General features: G+C 46.1%; 1 pseudogene across 1 annotated transcript in view; it reads left to right on the top strand.

Moving 5' to 3' along the window:
• The window catches only part of LOC311107659 (matrix-remodeling-associated protein 5-like), a 94,387-nt pseudogene that overhangs the window by 74,503 nt on the left and 315 nt on the right, over positions 1-19,569 (top strand). The window contains exons 4-11 of the transcript in view: positions 7,839-7,962; positions 9,252-9,642; positions 10,215-10,367; positions 10,462-11,417; positions 12,897-13,146; positions 13,290-14,216; positions 14,953-15,883; positions 17,669-18,239. The product of the transcript in view is annotated as a matrix-remodeling-associated protein 5-like (transcript). The remainder of the gene's footprint in view (positions 1-7,838; positions 7,963-9,251; positions 9,643-10,214; positions 10,368-10,461; positions 11,418-12,896; positions 13,147-13,289; positions 14,217-14,952; positions 15,884-17,668; positions 18,240-19,569) is intronic.

The following is a 19,569-nucleotide window of genomic DNA, read 5'->3' as shown; positions in this document are numbered from 1 at the left end:
CGGGCTCCAGCAGGAAAAGCTGGAGGCCGGAAAAGAGTGAGACAGGTAGCGCGCAAAAGTAAAAGTGGAACCGAGAGTGGTACGAGAGACAGAACGAGAGACAGAACGAGAGCAAGACAGACAGACATTACGAGAGCGAGACAGTTTGTGCAAAGGAAGTTTTCATGCACAAACCCTCATTATGGAAAACAAACGTAGAAATGCATATGATGCAGCTTTTAAGTTAAAGGCAGTCAAAGAAGGAAATACACCTGCTGCACGTAGCCTTGGCATCAATGAGTCAATGGTGAGACGTTGGAGACGCCAGCGGGAAGAACTGTCTCAATGCAAAAAGTAAAAAAATGCTTTCAGAGGTAATAAAAGCAGATGGCCCGAACTTGAAGACTTTCTTGAAGATTGGGTGAACACACAGAAAGCAGACGGCCGAGGTGTTTCCACCGTGCAGATCCGACTGAAAGCTGAAACAGTCGCCACCGAAATGAAAATAGAAAATATTGAATGGCATCTCCTTTAAAGTCAACAAGAAAGGGTGGATGATGGAAAGCGTAATGAATGAGTGGCTGAATGAGTGCTACGTCAAGCGCCCTGGAGGATTCTTTCAGCAAAAAAAAGCTTTGCTCGTTTTGGACAGCATGAGGGCCCATATAACGGATTATGTGAAAGCAGCCATCAAGAGCACAAACTCCATTCCAGCTGTGATTCCTGGGGGCACAACGAAGCATCTGCAGCCATTTCGACATCAGTGTCAATCGTGCGTTCAAAGTGGCACTACGCGTTTAGTGGGAGGCGTGGATGACTAGCGGCGATAAATCATTCACCAAAACTGGTCGCATGCGAAAAGCAACTTTCGCTCAAGTTTGCGAGTGGATCCTGATAGCGTGGAGGAGTGTCAAAACATCCACGATCATTAACGGGTTCCGAAAGGCTGGACTGCTGCGTGATGAAGAGGAGGACGCCGCCACAGCTGAGGCCCTTCAGAGGCTGTTCGATTCCGACAGTGACGAAGAGGAGTTCGTTGGTTTTGAGAGCGTCAACGAAGGAGAGAGGAGAGTGGCTGACGAAGCCACCCTGAGCCTGTTTGTTTCCGACACTGAAGATGAGGACTTTGGTGGTTTTAGTACGCAGGAAGAAGACGGAGATGAGGATTAATGACTTGACTTTTCTGGTTACAGCCGTGTACTGCACCTTAGCCTAAAAGATGAAGACGAGGATTAATGACTTTTCTGGTAGGCTGATTACCGTATATTTTAAGCAGCCGTGTTGCTGCAACTTTAGGTTTACGCGCTTACTGTCGTGTTACAGGAACTTTATTTTGCACTTTTAAAAAAACACATTTAATTTAGCCATTGATATTGCCTCGTCAAATGCTGTAAGCTTAGTTTTTTGTTATGGTACTACTGTAGGCTATAATGTAGATAAATATTCAAAGATGTGCACACTTTTTCAAGGTTTTTCAAAAATAACCAAAGTTAAGTGGTTAAATGATTGTGACGCTATTAACTAATTTTGCTGGAATACGTTATGCAAATATGCAACTTGTTTGTTGAAATGTTAATAAATGGGAGCTTCCTCAAGCAGCCATCTCTTTCCCGACAATCCCCTCTGTGCACGAACCCTTACATATGGTAATTAAACATTAAAACACCTGCGGCTTATAGTCCAGTGCGGCTTATATATGTACACATCATTCAATTTAGCTGTTGCGGCTTATACTCCGGTGCGCCTTATAGTGCGGAAAATACGGTAATCGCACCAACTGTTGTCACCTTCTCACCAAGCTGCTTGGCGATGGTCTTGTAGCCCATTCCAGCCTTGTGTAGGTCTAGAATCTTGTCCCTGACATCCTTGGAGAGCTCTTTGGTATTGGCCATGGTGGAGAGTTTGGAATCTGATTGATTGATTGCTTCTGTGGACAGGTGTCTTTTATACAGGTAACAAACTGAGATTCATCAAGGATCTCTCTGTACTTTGCTCCTTTCATCTTTCCCTCGGTCCTGACTAGACTCCCAGTCCCTGCTGCTGAAAAACATCCCCACAGCATGATGCTGCCACCACCATTCTTCTCCGTAGGGATGGTGCCAGGTTTCCTCCAGACGTGACGCTTGGCATTCAGGCCAAAGAGGTCAATCTTGGTTTCATCAGACCAGAGAATCTTGTTTCTCATGGTCTGGGAGTCCTAAAATTCCAAGATGGCGAAGTAGTGCAGTCCTGTTTCTGTCGTGTGTCTGTAAATAGCCTGTAAATACCTTGTTTTTTTGTATTTTTCGTACCTATTTCCCTATCAGACTTTTCATCCATCTACAAAATATACTTTCCTGCAACCCGCCTCACTCAATGTGGAACGGATTCTATTATTGACTTACCTTTTATCTAGAATCTCCAGTGAAACTAGCTAGCCAGCTAGCCAGCTAACTAGCTACTTGCTATTAGCCATAGCTAGCGGTGTTTCACCCAGAACATTGGATTTTTTTCTGCGGGATTAATTTTAATCACTGGACATTGATCACCGGATATTCGGCCAGTCTGCACAGCGCGTTATCGACCCAGAACATATCAGTTTTTCCGCCGGAATCATTGAATCACTGGACCTTTAACTCCGGATTCGTCGCTACCAGCTAGCTACAACAAAACGGACGCTGTGGTCTGGCTAATTATCCTGAGCTAGGCCCATCTCCCGGCTATCTACCTCTCTGTCAACCGGACGGGACCACCTAGTGTTGACACGGAGCCCCGCCGATCCTACACGACTGGTCTGCCGACGAAATCGTCTGATGTGGTTACGACGTTAACCACGAAGATTCCATCCATCTGCTAGCCCTGGCCCGCTAGCCGTGGCCTCTTACTCACTAGTACTTCACCACCGGACCTTATGATAACTCAGCTATACAGCTGATATCTGCTGGACTGTTACTTTTTACGGTACTACATCCTGTTTATGTTTAGCCTCAGCCCAAACATGGTTAGTTTATTGTTGTTTCGGTTATTTCTAATTGTACTATATCACTGTAGACCCCCCAGCCTAGCTAAACCTGCCTTAGATAGCTCCTTTGCACCTCCCCCAATACACGCGGAGACCGACTCAATTGATGCCTCCAGCGATGCTATCTCTTTCATCGTTACCCAACGCTTAGGTTTACCTCCACTTTACTCATATCCTTCCATATCCTTGTCTGTACATAATGCCCTGAATCTTTTCTATAACACCCGGAAATCTGCCCCCTTTATTCTATGTACCCAACGCACTAGAAGACCAGTTCTTAAAGCCTTTAGCCGTATCCTTATTCTAGTCCTCCTCTGTTCCTCTGGTGATGTAGAGGCTAACCCAGGCCCTGCAGCCCTCAGTATCACTCCTACTCCCCAGGCGCTATCATTTGATGACTTCTGTAATCGCAAAAGTCTTGGTTTCTTGCACATAAATATCAGAAGTCTACTTCCTAAGTTTGAGTTATTCACTGCGTTAGCACACTCTGCCAACCCTGATGTTCTAGCAGTGTCTGAATCCTGGCTCAGGAAGGCCACCAAAAATTCTGAAATTTCCATCCCCAACTATAACATTTTCCGTCTAGATAGAACTGCCAAAGGGGGTGGAGTTGCAATCTACTGTAGAGATAGCCTGCAGAGCTCTATCATACTATCCAGGTCTGTGCCCAAACAGTTTGAGCTTCTACTTCTAAAAATCCACCTTTCCAGAAATAAGTCTCTCACTGTTGCCGCTTGCTACAGACCCCCCTCAGCCCCCAGCTGTGCCCTGGACACCATATGTGAATTGATTGCCCCCCATTTATCCTCAGAGTTTGTACTGCTTGGTGACCTAAATTGGGATATGCTTAATACCCCAGCCATCCTACAATCCAAGCTAGATGCCCTCAACCTCACGCAAATTATCAACGAACCTACCAGGTACAACCCTAAATCCGTAAACATGGGTACCCTCATAGATATCATCCTGACTAACACACCCTCTAAATACACCTCAGCTGTCTTCAACCAGGATCTCAGCGATCACTGCCTTATTGCCTGCGTCCGTAACGGGTCCGCGGTCAAACGACCACCCCTCATCACTGTCAAACACTCCCTAAAACACTTTAGCGAGGAGGCCTTCCTAATTGACCTGGCCCAGGTATCCTGGATGGATATAGATCTCATTCCGTCAGTAGAGGATGCCTGGTTGTTCCTTAAAAGTAATTTCCTCTCAATCTTAAATAAACATGCCCCATTCAAAAAATACAGAACTAAGAACCGATATAGCCCCTGGTTCTCCTCAGACTTGACTGCCCTTGACCAGCACAAAAACATCCTGTGGCGTACAGCATTAGCATCAAATAGCCCCCGCGATATGCAACTTTTCAGGGAAGTTAGGAACCAATATACACAAGCAGTCAGGAAAGCAAAGGCTAACTTTTTCAAACAGAAATTTGCATCCTGTAGCACTAACTCCAAAAAGTTTTGGGACACTGTAAAGTCCATGGAGAATAAGAGCACTTCCTCCCAGCTTCCCACTGCACTGAGGCTAGGAAACACTATCACCACCGATAAATCTACAATAATCGAGAATTTCAACAAGCATTTTGCTACAGCTGGCCATGCTTTCCATCTGGCTACCACTAACCCGGCCACCAACTCTGCACCCTCTGCTGCAACTTGCTCATGCCCCCCCCGCTTCTCCTTCACACAAATTCAGACAGCTGATGTTTTGAAAGCGCTGCAAAATCTGGACCCCTACAAATCAGCTGGGCTAGACAATCTGGACCCTTTCTTTCTAAAACTAGCCGCTGAAATTGTCGCTACCCCTATTACTAGTCTGTTCAACCTCTCTTTCATAACGTCTGAGATCCCCAGAGATTGGAAAGCTGCCGCGGTCATCCCCCTCTTCAAAGGGGGTGACACTCTAGATCCAAACTGCTACAGACCTATATCCATCCTGCCCTGCCTTTCGAAAGTATTCGAAAGCCAAGTTAACAAACAGATCATCGACCATTTCGAATACCACCGTACCTTCTCCGCTATGCAATCCGGTTTCCGAGCTGGTCACGGGTGCACTTCAGCCACGCTCAAGGTCCTAAACGATATTATAACCGCGATTGATAATAGACAGTACTGTGCAGCCGTCTTCATCGACCTGGCCAAGGCTTTCGACTCTGTCAACCACCGCATTCTTATTGGCAGACTAAATAGCCTTGGTTTCTCAAATGACTGCCTCGCCTGGTTCACCAACTACTTCTCAGATAGAGTTCAGTGTGTCAAATCGGAGGGCCTGTTGTCTGGACCTATGGCAGTCTCTATGGGGGTGCCACAGGGTTCAATTCTTGGGCCGACACTTTTCTCCGTGTATATCAATGATGTCGCTCTTGCTGCTGGTGACTCTCAGATCCACCTCTACGCAGACGACACCATTTTGTATACATCTGGCCCTTCATTGGACACTGTGTTAACAAACCTCCAAACGAGCTTCAATGCCATACAACAATCCTTCAGTAGCCTCCAACTGCTCTTAAACACTAGTAAAACTAAATGCATGCTTTTCAATCGAACGCTGCTGGCACCCGCCCACCCGACTAGAATCACCACTCTCGACGGGTCTGACCTAGAGTATGTGGACAACTACAAATACCTAGGTGTCTGGTTAGACTGTAAACTCAACTTCCAGACTCACATAAAGAATCTCCAATCCAAAGTTAAATCTAGAATCGGCTTCCTATTTCGCAATAAAGCCTCCTTCACTCATGCTGCCAAACATGCCCTCGTAAAACTGACTATCCTACCGATCCTTGACTTCGGCGATGTAATTTACAAAATAGCCTCCAACACTCTACTCAGCAAATTGGATGTAGTCTATCACAGTGCCATCCGTTTTGTCTCCAAAGCCCCATACACTACCCACCACTGTGACCTGTACGCTCTTGTTGGCTGGTCCTCACTACATGTTCGTCGTCAAACCCACTGGCTCCAGGCCATCTATAAATCACTGCTAGGCAAATCCCCGCCTTATCTTAGCTCATTGGTCACCATAGCAGCACCCACCCGTAGTCTGCGCTCCAGCAGGTATATCTCACTGGTCATCCCCAAAGCCAACACCTCCTTTGGCCGCCATTCCTTCCAGTTCTCTGCTGCCAATGACTGGAACGAATTGCAAAAATCTCTGAAGCTGGAGACTCTTATCTCCCTCAATAACTTTAAGCATCAGTTGTCAGAGCACCTTACCGATCACTGCACCTGTACACAGCCCATCCGAAATTAGCCCACCCAACTACCTCATCCCTATATTGTTATTTATTTTGCTCTTTTGCACCCCAGTATGTCTATTTGCACATAATCTCTTGCACATCTAGCATTCCAGTGTTAATACTATTGTAATTATTCTGCACTATAGCCTATTTATTGCCTTACCTCCATAACTTGCTACATTTGCACACACTGTATATATATTTTCTGTTGTATTTCTGACTTTATGTTATTTTTTTTACCCCATATGTAACTCTGTGTTGTTTTTATTGCACTACTTTGCTTTATCTTGGCCAGGTCGCAGTTGTAAATGAGAACCTGTTCTCAACTGGCTTACCTGGTTAAATAAAGGTGGAATAAAAAAAATAAAAAATAAAAAAAAGGTGCCTTTTGGAAAACTCCAAGCGTGCTGTCATGCCTATTACTGAGAAGTGGCTTCCGTCTGGCCACTCTACCATAAAGAACTGATTGGTGGAATGCTGCAGAGATGGTTGTTCTTCTGGAAGGTTCTCTCACCTCCACAGAGGGACTCTGGAGCTCTGTCAGAGTGACCATCGGGTTCTTGGTCATCTCCCTGACCAAGTGACCAAGGCCCTTCCCCTCCGATTGCTTAGTTTGGCCGGGTGGTCAGCTCTAGGAAGAGTCTTGGTGGTTCCAAACTTCTTCCATTTAAAAATGATGGAGGCCACTGTATTCTCTGGGACCTTCAATGCTGCAGAAATGTTTTTGGTACCCTTTCCCAGATCTGTCCCTTGGCACAAGCCTGTCTCGGAGCGCTACGGACAATTCCTTCGACCTCATGGCTTGGTTTTTGGTGTGGGACCTTATATAGACTGGTGTGTGCCTTTCCAAATCATGTCCAATCAGTTGAATTTACCACAGGTGGACTCCAATCAAGTTGTAGAAACATCTCAAGGATGATCAATGGAAACAGGATGCCCCTGAGCTCAATTTAGAGTCTCATAACAAATGGTCTGAATACTTATGTAAATAAGGTATTTCTGTTTTTTATTTTTTATACATTTGCGAGAATTTCAGAAGACCTGTTTTTGCTTGGTCATTATGGGATGTTGTGTCTAGATTGATGAGGAAAATAATGTATTTGATACATTTTAGAATAAGGCTGTAACGTAACAATGTGGAAAAGGGAAGGGCCCCGTGTAGCTCAGTTGGTAGAGCATGGCGCTTGCAACGCCAGGGTTGTGGGTTCGTCTCCCACGGCGGGCCTGTATGAAAAATGTATGCACTCACTAACTGTAAGTCGCTCAGGATAAGAGCGTCTGCTAAATGACTAAAATGTAAATGTAATTAGGAGCACTCCCTTTAAGAGTGTGCTCCTAATCTCAGCTCGTTACCTGTATAAAAGACACCTGGGAGCCAGAAATCTTTCTGATTGAGAGGGGGTCAAATACTTACTTCCCTCATTAAAATGAAAATCCATTTTTGACATGCGTTTTTCTGGATTTTTTTTGTTGTTATTCTGTCTCTCACTGTTCAAATAAACCTACCATTAAAATTATAGACTGATCATTTTTTGTCAGTGGGCAAACGTACAAAATCAGCAGGGGATTAAATACTTTTTTCCCCTCACTGTACTTTAGCTAAACAAACTACAGTAGCCTCCAGACAGTGGGGGTATCAGAGTTTACACACCTCCGCCAGCTGGAGATGCTTATGCTCCATGGGAATGACATCACGACTGTGTCTCCAGGAGTGTTTTACAGCCTGCGCTCTCTGGAGGTAAGGCCTCCCGACAGGCTGGCACCAAGGAGGGTCTCTTGTCTCACTCACGACAAGAAAGATAACAAAGGCTACATACACTACATGGCCAAAAGTATGTGGACAACTGCTTGTCGAACATCTTATTCCAAAATCATGGAAGTTAATATGGAGTTGGTCCCTCCTTTGCTGCTATAACAGCCTCCACTCTTCTGGGAAGGCTTTCCACTAGATGTTGGAACATTGCTGTGGGGACTTACTTCCATTCAGCCACAAGAGCATTAGTGAGATGGGACTGATGTTGGGGGCGATTAGGCCTGTCTAACAGTTGGCGTTCCAATTCAACCCAAAGGTGTTCGATGGGGTTGAGGTCAGGGCTCTGTGCATGCCAGTCAAGTTCTTCCACACCGATCTTGCCAAATCATTTCTGTATGGACCTTGCTTTCTACATGGGGGCATTGTCATGCTGAAACAGGAAAGGGCCTTCCCCAAACTGTTGCCACAAAGTTGGAAGTACAGAATCGTCTACAATGTCATTAAGATTTCCCTTCACTGGAACTAAGGGGCCTAGCCCGAACCATGAAAAAGCCCCAGACTATTATTCCTCCTCCACCAAACTTTACAGTTGGCACTATGCATTCAGGCAGGTAGCATTCTCCTGGCAACCGCCAAATGCAGATTCATCTGTCGGACTGCCAGATCGTGAAGCTTGATTCATCACTTCAGAGAACACATTTCACTGCTCCAGAGTCCAATGGCGGCGAGCTTTACACCACTCCAGCCGACGCTTGGCATTGTGCATGGGGATCTTAGGCTTGTGTGCGGCTGCTCAGCCATGGAAACCAATTTCATGAAGCTCCAAACGAACAGTTATTGTGCTGACGTTGCTTCCAGAAGTAGAGGGTGTTGCAACAGAGGACAGACAATTTTTACATGCTACACGCTTCAGCACTCGGCGGTCCCATTCTGTGACGTTGTGTGGCCTACCACTTCGCGGCTGAGCAGTTGTTGCTCCTAGACATTTTCACTTCACAATAACAGCACTTAGAGTTGACCGGGGCAGCTCTAGCAGGGCAGAAATTTGACGAACTGACTTGTTGGAAAGGTGGCATCCTATGACATACGTTGAAAGTCACAGAGCTTTTCAGGAAGGCCTGTCAGCAATGGGTGTGGCTGAAATAGCCGATTCTACAAATTTGAAGGGGTGTCCACATACTTTTGTATATTTGGTGTCCATAAAACTCAGTGTTATCCTGTCTCACTATCCCTATAAAATGTTCAATCATATGGTAAATCATGTTCCTTGCCAGATTCTGAAGCTGAGCTACAACAAGCTGAAGACCGTCACCCCTGGTATATTTGAGGGCTTGGTCAGCCTGGTGCGACTCCACCTCGACCGCAACAACATAGACTTCAACGAGCCATACACCTTCAGTGGGCTAACGTCATTAAAACTACTACAGCTAGAGGGGAACAAGCTGAGGGACCTCCACCCACACAGATCCGTCACCCTCTCTCTCCTGGGAAACTTCTGGACCTCTGGGCTGCATCACCGCCACCTTTCTGACAACCAGCTGCACTACCTCCAGCCTGGGACCCTGCAGCCCCTCAGCAAGCTGGAGCTACTATCCCTGCATGGCAACCCCTGAACCTGTGACTGCCATCTCCAGTGGCTGCTAGAGTGGAAAACCAAGCATGAGGGTGAGGCCTCTCACACATACTCTCTCTCTACGGTTGTTTGTGCTGTATAGTCCTGAAGAGTCTCCCATCCACTCCAACATTTGTCGCTGTGCTTTGATTACGTTTTCACTCCACAACAATGATTAGGCCCATGTGTAGGCTCTTTTCATGCATGCACATGGATGATAATACATCATTGTGAGTGTTTATGTGCTGTTTCCTCTGCCCGAGTTAGACTGAAAATGCTCATATATATCAATAGTTGCATGACTCTATCACTGAACAATGTTGTAATTAGTGTGCAAATAGTTGCATGACTCTATCACTGAACAATGTTGTAATTAGTGTGCACATAATCTGTAACTTTCTCGGAACCCAGTTTCAGGTAAACAAACAGAAAAATTCTCTCTCTCTCTCTCTCTCTCTCCTCTCTCTCTCTCTCTCTCTCTCTCTCTCTCCTCTCTCTCTCTCTCTCTCTCTCTCTCTCTCTCTCTCTCTTCTCTCTCTCTCTCTCTCTCTCCTCTCTCTCTCTCTCTCTCTCTCTCTCTCTCTCTCTCTCTCTCTCTCTCTCTCTCTCTCTCTCTCTCTCTCTCTCGTGATTAAGTGTAAGAAGGAGCGGAAAGCTGCATCCGGTGAGAACTGTGCTGTGTGCTCCTCGCCACAGCCCTTAAATGGCAGCCAGGTCTGAGGTTGTCTGCTGGCCAGCTGGCATGTGAGCGGCCCTCCCTGGTGTCCCCTCTGAAGCAGTGGACAGCCCCGGCTGGGACGGCCAGGACTCAGAGCCTGACCTGCCTGACACCAGGGACCTGGAGCGTCCCCTGGGCCACCTCGCCTGGTCAGCCTGCTGGAGTGTGAGATCAACCGGGACACTCTGCAGAACCTCTGGAGGCTGGTGGCCTACTACTACGAGAGCCCCGCCCTCCTGAAAAGGGGGATGAGGCGAGAGAACACCAGCAGAGTCACGTTTCAGTACTCCCAGGGTCACAACGAGGAATCCCCTTACTTTACAGATCTCAAAGGACACTTAATGTCTGAACCAGCATGGCTCCTCCAACTCAGGGTCACCCTGCAGCTGAACAGGTGGCAAACCACCACGAAAAAACTGGTGCTGGACTTTACCAAGTTCATCTCCAAGCACATCAGTGGTAGGGGAGAACAGGAGGACGTGACTTCCTCCTGGGCCCTGATTCAGAGAGGAAGTCCGGAGAGAGTTCAGTCTGTGCTGGAGGGCTCTGAGGTCAGTTTGGGGTGTACAGTAATCAGTTCGGGTCACAGTCTGTAGAGTGGATGCTCCCAGATCTATCTATCCTGGAAGAATCAATATCACTGTCTGGTCCGCACCAAGACTGATGTGGACATGGTGCCTGTGAGATTGACAGTGAAAGAACGCCTGTTCAGCCCGAACACTCTGAATAGGAAGAAGATGGAGGTGGAAAACAGGGAGTCCCTCTCACTCTGTGACCTCAGCACAGCCCTGCGAGACACGCTGGTACATCCCTAAAAATCAGATCCTACTACCATCGCAACCGAAGGGGAGGGTCTACGTCAATCAAAATGGCACTCATGAGGACGCTGGGGAGTACAGCTGTTTGGCTGCTAACCTCTATGTAGTAGACATGTTGGCTCATCTCACAGGAGAGAAAAATGTGGATGCAAAAGAAGAGGGTGAGAAAGAATCATCAGGTGTTGAAACAGCCAGAGGAGACTCACCTTTGTTTGGGAATAAGAAGGATAAAGGTGAAAGGTTGGGATTCAAGGAGATAAAACACCCACATGCTACACAGTCTCGAAAGAGGGTGGGTGGACAACAGAGGTACCCTGGAAGGTTTCTACGCCCTGGTATGAAAGGGAAGAGAATCAAGAATAACAAGAGGAAAGTCTATCAAGGTGCTCAACCCGAACCACTGGGCTGAGATCCTAGCCAAAGCTAACGCTAAGCCTCTGACAGCACCACCTACAAGACAACCACTAACTACACCAACAACAAAAATGGCAATGACAGCCAAAACCCCTGTGACCACTCTCTAACCCACTACTACTACCACTACTACTAGAAAAACTACAACTACTACAATTTCGACCACTGCCACAACAACTACTACTCCTCCTCCAGCTGCAACCTCAACTAAAAAGCCCATCATGAGCCATTCTAAAACAAAAAATGCGAGTCACTACACAGAAACAGAAGAGGAATTGAACTTTTCCGAAAAGCAACCTGAATCTTTACGACCTCCACCTAGAAAACAGGCCCCAAGACGGAAAGCACCACCTGTGAACAGTGGTAGAGGAGATCCAAACAGAGACTCAAACAGAGCTAGAGGACAAGCATGTCGAGAGAGAGAAGAAGAGGGTGAACCCCAAAAACAATCCTGTTTGGACTAACAGACGGAGACTCCCTTACAGACGGAGCAGACCCCAACAGAGACGGTTTCGATCTCAGAACCCCTCCCTCCCCTGATCACACAAACTACAGATGACCCTCCCTCAACCCACAACAACAGTGGAAAAACATGAATCTACTGCATCACGCAATGACAATTCTAAAATGGAGGACAATATTACAGAACAAATACCCACTATTTCAACACATGATGACAATGAGCCCGTTGAGCCAATCATTGAGCCCAGCACTGCTATAGTAAAATCAGATATCATTCACATAAAATCATTAACAGCAGAGGTGAAAGACCCTAGTGTATTTAACCCTTCAAACAGAGAGCATGTACATGCACCAGAGACAATCACCACACCAGAGCCTGAAAATATGCCTCCCCCAACTGAGATGCCTCGATAGGAGAGGACACGGGATAACTCAAATAAACAGGATGCTATCAGACAGACTACCCAAAACAGGCAAACATCCACAAAGATAACAACTACAAAGCCCACTCTTATTAATTATTACATTAATTTAGAACCTCCTATGTCACGTGACACAGTTACTATGGAAACACAGGTCCTGACTAAAGACAAGGGAGCTACACAGCCAGAAACACCTATAACAGAAATCCACATTCAAAATCCACCTCCTAAAAAATAACAAGTTGATAAAACACAAACACATTTGAGAACACCCGCTGCAAAAGGCATTACTCCTCTGGAGGACATTGTAAGAAACAGATACACAAACACAGACAAAAAGAAGGAGGATCACTTTAAAACTAAACCTGAGAGTCACAGTCTCCCCATCCACCCGTGGATCCACCAACAGCACGTCCAAAGGAGGGTTCAAACCACCTCTCCGCCCGCTCTCCCATCCCCTATTGCCCTTATAGCCGCTTCCCAGTGTGGCCCTCAGCTCATGGTTCAGGGCCATATCCTGCCTTTACAGAGAGCACGGCAGCCGCTGGCACTACAGCCACTGGGGCCCGAGGAGGCTCAGCCGTTCCCCAACCTGATGGGTAGTGGGGTGAAGTCTAGGATCACCTCTGTGAACACAGTCAGTGTGTCTGCCCTGGCTGAGGGCGATGTGCTGCTGCCCTGTGAAGCATCAGGACACCCACAGCCAGTGCTCTCCTGGACCAAATAGATTAACAAAATGGCACCACCTGAGTGTGCTCAACTCACAAGTGACTAATATTTCATGCTGTAATATTTGACAGAGAGACCCTTGACAAAAGCTCCACAATGATTCACAGCATTAACATTATGATGCAAGACTAATCCAGAGTATCAATTATGTGGTTCTCTCTACTTTCAACAACAGGTGCTATCATCCAAGCCAACACAAAACACGGACAGAGATTTGAAGTTCTAAAGAACGGCACCTTTGAGATAAAAAATGTTCAGCTACAGGACAGAGGCCAGTACCTCTGCACGGCACAGAACAAATTTGGCTCGGCCCGATTGGTCATTACCCCTGGCTGTGCTGAATCAGCCTCCCAAAATCATAGGTCCCCACTCAAAAGAGGTCCCAGTGTATTTGGGAAAGCCTATAAGCTTAGACTGTGTAGCCTCAGGCAAGCCTCAGATCTCCTGGATTCTTCCAGACAGGACCTTAGTGCGTGATGTGGGAGTTCTTGACAGGGCAGCCTCTTTGCTGGCTAATGGCACCCTGAGGGTCCAATCAGCCAACTTCTCCAGTAAAGGAGACTATAAGTGTATCGCTAGTAATGTGGCCAAGGCTGACACGGTGACCTATCACATTGACGTGGCAGCGCTACCACCCACCATCAATGAGGAGGCCTCGGAGAACATCGTCATCCAGGCAGGGAGAAATGTGTACGTCCACTGCACTGCCAAGGGAGAGCCTGTGGACCCTCCCTGCAGGGGTACACGTCAAACCCTCCCAGTTCCTCGGTAGGAGACTGTTTGTCTTCCCCAATTGGATGCTGTACATCAAGAACATCTCTCCGGCCACTCTGGGAGGTATGAGCGCTCTGTGACTAACGCTGTGGGTGCAGCCAGGAGAGCTCCGCACCTGGACGGCAGGCAGGAAATCCCCAGACACGACAGTCACAGCACCCCTCCCAACAGCACATAATCAAAGCCATGTATGGCTCCACTGTGTACCTGCACTGTCCAGTGTCCACTGGCTCTCCCCGTGGCACTCTTTGGCAGCTACCATCCAAAACATTGCTGGAACATCGCTACAGGTAACTCCCCCATGCTAGTAATCAAACCTACATGTATATGGCAGTTTTCCTATAAAAAAAATAAGACACTGTGCTGATATTGATTAGGTATAAGAGAGCTGAAGGATTGTTATAGTTATAAATTAAGCTAAATTATAATTAAGACATTCGGAAGTCATATTTTTCCCATGAGTTCTATCTGCTGAGATTTTGTGGCATCATTTGAATCGCTTTCTCCTCTGTGACATGAAAAATAAATTCTGAACTATATTACAACACTCAATTTCGGGGAGGTTCAATCAAATGCAATTAGTGGAATTAATGTAAATAAGTTAACGGCTGGAGCCTAACCAAGGTCAACCAGCCTGTGGTTTCAGGGTCAGAAACCCTGATGGGTCCCGCTGTCAGAGACAGACAATACTGTGATTGAGAATATCGATACATTTGCAGGCATCTGTCGAGTACACCCAATGAATTCCTGCTCAACATGGTTCCCAAACAGTGAAGCACTAGTGGCACAGAATTCAGTAAGCAAAGAGAAGCAGCAAATGACAGAAGCATTGTGGTACAAATACAAAGTAGCTATTGTGTAGTTATATGATGGAATTACGCTATAAATGAAAATCCAGTGTAAATGGTGTAAATTATTGAACATCATTTGATTAGAATGTAGATATTCTTACAAAATCATATACAATTGTTCTCAATGTCACTTACATCATATTTTATTTAATGTGTCTATCTCTTTCATTCTCAGCACTGAGAGACCTGTCACTGTGTTCTCCAATGTAACCTTACAGATCCTGCAGCTGACTGAAATGGATGGAGGCAACTACCTGTGTATGTTCCAGAGGACCAACGGTGAGGACATGGAGCTGTTCCAGGTGGAGGTGCTCATTACAGATTGAACACCTGGGCACAGCCCAGAAGAGGGTGACCTACAGGGAGAACTTCCAGATGGACTGTGTTGCCTCAGGCCTCCCTGACCCAGAGGTGTCCTGGAGCCTCCCTGATGGAACCATGATCAACAACGCCCTCCAGTTGGACGACAGCGACACACGTTCTCGCCACTATGTCATCTTTGGGAATGGAACACTATTGCTGCAGCAAATGGAAAATAACGATGAGGGGGACTATACGTGCCATGCTAAGAACGAGCTGGGGGAGGATGAGATGAAGGTGAGCGTAAGAGTAGGCCCTGACTCCCCCCGAATCACATCCAAGGCTCAGCTCTTGCTCACGGCCCAACTAGGAGAGTCTGCCTATATGACGTGTCAGATGACTGGGGATCCTCCACTGACCATTGTGTGGCTCTCCCCAAGCAATGACGTCATCACATTGTCTTCAAGCAAATACCAAATCATAGGTGATAGGACTTTCTTTAGAGATAAAGAGGGTGACTTTGGCCGACCAAGGGAAGTATGCTTGTGTGGTAAGGAATTCTGCTGGGGATGACATCAAGAACATGAAGATAGAAGTAGAAGCAAGAGAGCCGCACATCAATGACCAACGTGGAAGAAGCAGTATGAAAGTGTTGGCAGTATCTTATCAGACAACACTGCTCAACGCGTCGCCTGGGCCACACCCTACGGCCTCTCTCTGCCAACACCTTAACTGGGAGGACGCTTCCAAGTCCACAAGAACGGGAGCCTGGAGCTGCGTGGAGTGAGGAAGATAGACCAGGGTCAGTATGTACAGTACCAGTCAAAGGTTTGGATACACCTACTCATTCAACGGTTTTTCTTAATTTTTTACTATTTTCTACATTGTAGAATAGTAGTGAAGACATCAAAACTATAAAATAACACATATGGAATCATGTAGTAACCCAAAAAGTGTTAAACAAATCAAAATATATTTTATATTTGAGTTTCTTCAAAGTAGCCACCCTTTGCCTTGATGACAGCTTTGCACACTCATGGCATTCTCACAACCAGCTTCATGAGGTAGTCACCTGGAATACATTTCAATTAACAGGTGAGCCTTGTTAAAAGTTTATTTGTGGAATTTATTTCCTTCTTAATGCATTTGAGCCAATCAGTTGTGTTGTGACAAGGCAGGGGTGGTATACAGAAGATAGCCCTATTTGATAAAAGACCAAGTCCATATTATGGCAAGAACAGCCCAAATAAGCAAAGACAAATGACAGTCCATCATTACTTTAAGACATGAAGGTCATTCAATGCGGAAATAGTCAAGAACTTTGAAAGTTTCTTCAAGTGCAGTCGCAAAAACCATCAAGCGCTATGATGAAACTGAAACTCATGAGACCCGGCACAGGAAAGGAAGACCCAGAGTTACCTCTGCTGCAGATGATAAGTTCATTAGAGGTACCAGCCTCAGAAATTGCAGCCCAAATAAATGCTTCACAGAGGTCAAGTAACAGACACATCTCAACATCAACTGTTCAGAGGAGACTGTCTTGAATCAGGCCTTCATGGTCGAATTGCTGCAAAGAAACCACTACTAAAGGACACCAATAAGAAGAAGAGACTTGCTTGGGCCAAGAAACACGAGCAATGGACATTCGACCTGTGGAAATCTGTCCTTTGGTCTGGAGTTCAAATTGGAGATTTTTGGTTCCAACCGCTGTGTCTTTGTGAGACGCAGAGTAGGTGAACGGATGATCTCCGCATGTGTAGTTCCCACCGTGAAGCATGGAGGAGGAGGTGTTATGGTGTAGGGGTGATTTGCTGGTGACACTGTCTCTGATTTATTTAGAATTCAAGGCACACTTAACCAGCATGGCTACCACAGCATTCTGCAGCGATACGCCATCCCGTCTGGTTTGGGCTTAGTGGGACTATCATTTGTTTTTCATCAGGACAATGACCCAACACACCTACAGGCTGTGTAAGGGCTATTTGACCATGAAGGAGAGTGATGGAGAGTGATGGAGTTCTGCATCAGATGACCTGGCCTCCACAATATCCCGACCTCAACCAAATAGAGATGGTTTGTGTAGCGGGTGAGGAGGACGGAGTCAGGCGCAGGAGGTGTGAATCACAGAATATGGTTTATTCGTCCAGTACAGCAGTTCGCAGCAACACAAAAACCAAATACAGTGCGACTTCAATGCGCACTGGGGAAACAAAACACACGGGTGAATATCCCGACGACAAAAGTAACATGAATGCTCAACCGAGCTAGCGACACCTCCACATGGAAACAATCACACACAAAGACATGGGGGGCAGAGGGAATACTTATACAGGGACTGATTAGGTTATGAACCAGGTGTGTGTAAAAAACAAGTCAAAACAAATGGAATGATGAGATGAGGAGCGGCAGTGGCTAGAAGGCCGGTGACGACGAACGCCGAAGCCTGCCCGAACAAGGAGAGGAGGCAGCTTCGGAGGAAGTCGTGATAGTTTGGGATGAGTTGGACCTCAGTGTGAAGGAAAAGCAGCCAACAAGTGCTCAGCATATGTGGGAACTCCTACAAGACTGTTGGAAAATAATTCCAGGTGAAGCTGGTTGAGAGAATGCCAAGAGTGTGCAAAGTTTGTTTGGATCCTGCCAAACGGCACAGTTCTGTCGCCTGGCACTAGACTCCAATGCTTCACTCACTATCCAGGAAACGGGACGTTGCGCATCGCCCAACCAGTGACAATTGACAAAGGTGTTTATCGTTGTCTGGCCAAAAACGTGGCTGGGACAGCAGAGAAGCGATATGCTCTCGAACCAGGAAGAAAGCCTGTGATTCTAGGCACAACAGGGGGCATGAAGATCACGTTTGGCCAAATTCTGAGCCTGCCGTGCTCATTGGATGGCTGACCACAGGCCTTGATTACATGGACCCTACCAAACGGCCTGGTCCTGGACAAGCCCCAGGTTAGTGGGATAATTACTTTTTCATCAAACGGCACACTCCAACTCAGATAGGTTGTCACATTTGACAGGGGAAACTACGTCTGCAAGGCCACCAACACATTTGGATCATCTACGTTTTCATACCCAGTTGCAGTTATGGTGTATCCTCCACGTATCACAAACCATCACTAGAGTCCACAGGGGCTCGCCAGTAACATTTAACTACATACAGTGCCTTGCAAAAGTATTCATCCCCCTTGGTGTTTTTCCTATTTTGTTGCATTACAACCTGTAATTTAAATGGATTTTTATTTTTATTTCATGTAATGGACATACACAAAACAGTCCAAATTGGTGAAATGAAATGAAAACAATTACTTGTTTCAAAAAATTCTAAAAAATAAATAACTAAAAAGTGGTGCGTGCATATGTATTCACCTCCTTTGCTATGCAACCACTAAATAAGATCTGGTGCAACCAATTACCTTCAGAAGTCACATAATTAGTTAAATAAAGTCCACCTGTGTGCAATCTAAGTGTCACATGATCTGTCACATGTTCTCAGTATACATCTGTTCTGAAAGGCCCCAGAGTCTGCAACACCACTAAGCAAGGGGCAACACCAAGCAAGCTGCACAATGAAGACCAAGGAGCTCTCCAAACAGGTCAGGGACAAAGTTGTGGAGAAGTACAGATCAGGGTTGGGTTAAAAAAATATATCAGATACTTTGAACATCCCACGGAGCACCATTAAATCCATTATTAAAAAATGGAAAGAATATGGCACCACAACAAACCTGCCAGGCAAGGACGGCATTAATCAGAGAGGCAACAAAGAGACCAAAGATAACACTGAAAGAGCTGCAAAGCTCCACAGCGGAGATTGGAGTATCTGTCCATAGGACCACTTTAAGCCGTACACTCCACAGAGCTGGGCTTTACGGAAGAGTGGCCAGAAAAAAGCCATTGCTTAAAGAAACAAATAAGCAAACACATTTGGTGTTCGCCAAAAGGCATGTGGGAAACTGGTCAGAATTGAAGGAATGATGGATGGTGCTAAATAAAGGGAAATTCTTGAGGGAAACCTGTTTCAGTCTTCCAGAGAGTTGAGACTGGGACGGAGGTTCACCTTCCAGCAGGACAATGACCCTAAGCATACTGCTAAAGCAACACTCAAGTGGTTTAAGGGGAAACATTTAAATGTCTTGGAATGGCCTAGTCAAAGCCCAGACCTCAATCCAATTGAGAATATGTGGTATGACTTAAAGATTGCTGTTCACCAGTGGAACCCATCCAACTTGAAGGAGCTGGAACAGTTTTGCCTTGAAGAATGGGCAAGACTCCCAGTGGCTAGATGTGCCAAGCTTATGTAGACATACCCCAAGAGATTTGCAGCTGTAATTGCTGCAAAAGGTGGCTCTACAAAGTATTGACTTTGGGGGGGGGGGGGTGAATAGTTATGCATGCTCAAGTTCAGTTTTTTTGTCTTATTTCTTGTTTGTTTCACAAGAAAAAATATTTTGCATCTTCAAAGTGGTAGGCATGTTGTGTAAATCAAATG

Source organism: Coregonus lavaretus (genome assembly GCF_964263955.1).
Source record: "Coregonus lavaretus genome assembly, chromosome: 32".
Lineage (NCBI taxonomy): Eukaryota > Metazoa > Chordata > Actinopteri > Salmoniformes > Salmonidae > Coregonus > Coregonus lavaretus.
This window is presented reverse-complemented; position numbering and strand designations above follow the sequence as displayed.